This window comes from Chenopodium album, chromosome 6, assembly GCF_948465745.1.
Source record: "Chenopodium album chromosome 6, dcCheAlbu1.1, whole genome shotgun sequence".
NCBI classification, from domain to species: Eukaryota; Viridiplantae; Streptophyta; class Magnoliopsida; order Caryophyllales; family Amaranthaceae; genus Chenopodium; species Chenopodium album.
The window spans coordinates 60,240,228-60,243,775 of NC_137839.1; positions in this window are offsets into that span (position 1 = coordinate 60,240,228).

Consider the following 3,548-nt stretch of genomic DNA (forward strand, 5'->3'; position numbering starts at 1 on the left):
CGAGGATCATGATCGTCCGCCATGAGATATAAGCACCTGTCAAAGCAATCATAAAACAATATTAGTGTATAGTAAAGTATATGCATGATAGTTATTATGGTTATGTAGAAGCTATTTTAGCCATTTTCACCTACTTATTATGGTCCTATAACCTTGTATATGCATGATAATGAGTACAAAATGCCAATTTCAATCTACATATGGAAAATAGATTGTTAGAATTAATAAATGTTAGTTCATACACAAAACAAAGGAGTTGGGTTAAGTAGAAGCTATTTATGCCAGTTTCACCTACTTATGGTCCTATAACCTTGTATATGCATGATAATGAGTACACTTAGGCAATTTCAAACTACAAATATATCATTTTCGCCTACTTATGCTCCTATATACATGATAACTAAACTATATTTGCAATGAAACCATTACTAACTTTTAATCAAACTACCTCATTCTGAAATTCCTTCGTTGTGGTCTGATCGCATATAACCTGCTTCGTTGTCTATATCATTTAGTACTCCAGGTCTAGGAACAGTGAAAGGTGCTGAATCATCAAATGCATCATATTCTTCCTCATCCTCAACATCTCCAATGCCTAAGATTCTTCTTTTGCCAGCTAGCACTATAGACCATTTTGAATCCATTGGGTCAGTTACGTAGAACACTTGCTTAGCTTGAGATGCAAGGATAAATGGTTCCGCACTATCATTCAAGTGGCCAAGATCTACAAGAGTAAAGTCCTCATGTTTGACGTTACGCCTGATATTATCAACCCACTTACACTTGAAAAGAGCAACCGTGAAGTCACAATAATCAAGCTCCCATATTTCTTGAATTCGACCATAGTATGACAACTCTGCATCGACAGGTGATTTATCCTTAGAACTTGCAAACTCCCTTGACGATGCCACAAGAGTTACACCACTGTTTTGGGTGGAGGAAGATTTCAAATCACGAGCCTCGGTCCAAAAAGTGTACCCATTGATGTCATATCCCTCAAATGAACGGACATCATCCCTAGGACCGTACGCAAGCCACCGTACTGTATCGGTCACATTATTATCATTCAATCCACTCATTACTCGTTCACGAAACCAATCAACAAATTTCTTATTATGCAACTGCATAAGTGCCCTTTCACCTTTGGATGGAAATTCGGCACGCAAACAAGCCATGTGCTCGTCTAAATATGGGTGCACATCTGAAACATGGTGCAACACATAAAGGTGTGCTTGTAAGAACTGATCTCGGTCTGGTGACATTTGTTTCGACCCAATTGTGCCATGACCATCAAGTCTACCTTCATGTCGAGAAGTACAAAGACCAATAGGTTGAGCAAGGGCTATGTAGTCCGCCACAAAGTTACCTATTTCCTCACCCACTGTCCCTTGCATTATACTTCCTTCAGGTTGAGCTCGGTTCCGTACTTTATCTTGTAATGTACCCATGTGTCTTTCAAAAGGGTAGCACCACCTCATGAACACTGGACCGCACAACTTAATCTCACGCACCAAATGAAGAACCAGATGAACCATTATGTCAAAAAATGAAGGTGGGAAATACATCTCAAATTTGCACAAAGTCACAACCACATCAGCTTGCAAAGCATCTAGTGTACAAGGATCAAGAACTTTGCTACAAATTGTAATGAAAAACGAACAAAGGCTTGTAATCGTTTCCCTCACGTGTTTCGGTAGAATACCACGGATTGCAATCGGTAGGAATACTTGCATCATAATGTGACAATCATGGAATTTCATACTTGTCAGCTTCAATTCTCCATTTAAGGTTACAAATCTTTTCATGTTAGATGAGTACCCTGATGGAACCTTAATGCCGTACAAACATGCACAAAACATACGCTTCTCTACCCTTGACAATGTATAGCAAGCCGGGGGTAAATAATTCTTTTCATCCTTCCCTTTACCCTTAACTTTCTTCTTTGACGCATCTTTGGCATTTCCCTTTCCCTTGCTCTTCTCCTTCCCTTTTTTCGAAACACTTTCATCTTCTATTCTCGGCTCCTTTCCCTTTCTGACCTTTTCTTGAGGCCACAATTCTGGACGAATCCCCATCTCTTGCAAATCTAACCGTGCACCCTTTCCGTCCTTTGTTTTGTCTGGGATATTCATAAGCGTCCCAAAAAGAGCATCACACACATTCTTCTCTATATGCATCACATCAAGACAATGCCTAACGTCATGTTCTCTCCAGTACGGCAGCTTCCAAAAGATTGATTCTTTCTTAAACAGAGCAGCTGAGACCACAGTTTTTTCTGATTTTCCAAACACCGTTTGTATCCCTTTCACCCGAGCACTAATCTCAGCACCAGTCAATGGTCTAGGCGTAGTATCCTCTTCCACGGTTCCATCGAAAGCCTTTTTCTGCCTACGGTACGGGTGATCACGCCTAAGGAACCTTCGAGTCCGTAGGTACACATCTTTGTGAGAATGAGTCAGGTATACGCTTGATGTGTCATCAATACATATGGGGCATGCTTTTTTCCCTTTGACCTTGTACCCACACAAGTTGCCATATGCAGGGAAGTCATTCATGGTCCACATAAGGGATGCACGCAATGTGAACATCTTGTTCTGATGAGCATCGAAAACGGAAACCCCTTCGTCCCACATCTTTCTCAAGTCGTCAATAAGCGGCGCAAGGTAAACATCTATGTCGTTTCCAGGTTGCTTAGGACCAGTTATTAGCAATGAAAGCATTACATACTTACGTTTCATGCACAGCCAAGGAGGCAAATTATAAATCACTAAAAGTACCGGCCATGTGCTGTGTTGGGTACTAAGAGTGCCAAATGGATTCATCCCGTCCGTGCACAACCCAAGCCTTAAATTTCTGACTTCATTACCAAATTCCTCAAACTTCAAATCAATGTTCTTCCACTGTGGAGAGTCAGCTGGATGCTTCAGCATTCTGTTTTTCTTTCTTCCCTCTGCATGCCACCTCAAGTTTTTAGCGTCTTTTGGTATTGAGAACAGACGCTTAAACCTTGGAATAATGGGAAGATACCACAACACCTTAGCAGGAGGTCCCTCCGTGCCAGGATTGCAACTCATGCGCTTGTACCGCGACCGCTTGCATCGTGGACACTCCTGCAGTTTTTCATACTCATTTCGATACAAAATACAGTCATTAGGACATGCATGTATCTTCTTATACTCCAAACCAAAGGGACACATGAGCTTCTTTGCGTAATAATAAGACTTAGGAATTTCATTCCCATTAGGCAACATATCACTTAATGCGGTCAACAAAGAAGTAAAACTGATGTCCGTCCACCCATGCTTCGACTTAATGTTGAAAAGTGTTAGCACGGCCGATAGTTTGGAGTATTTTTTGCACCCGGGATACAAAGGTTTTTTGGAAGCCTCCGATAATAATTCAAACACTTCACCTTCAACACCTTGCAACATCTCATCCACTTGTTCATCCTCGACCTCATCCGCCTGATCTTCATCGGCTCCATCCTCACCATTATCAACAATATACTCATCATTCTCGTATTCCTCGTCCACATGAATCTCAGTGCC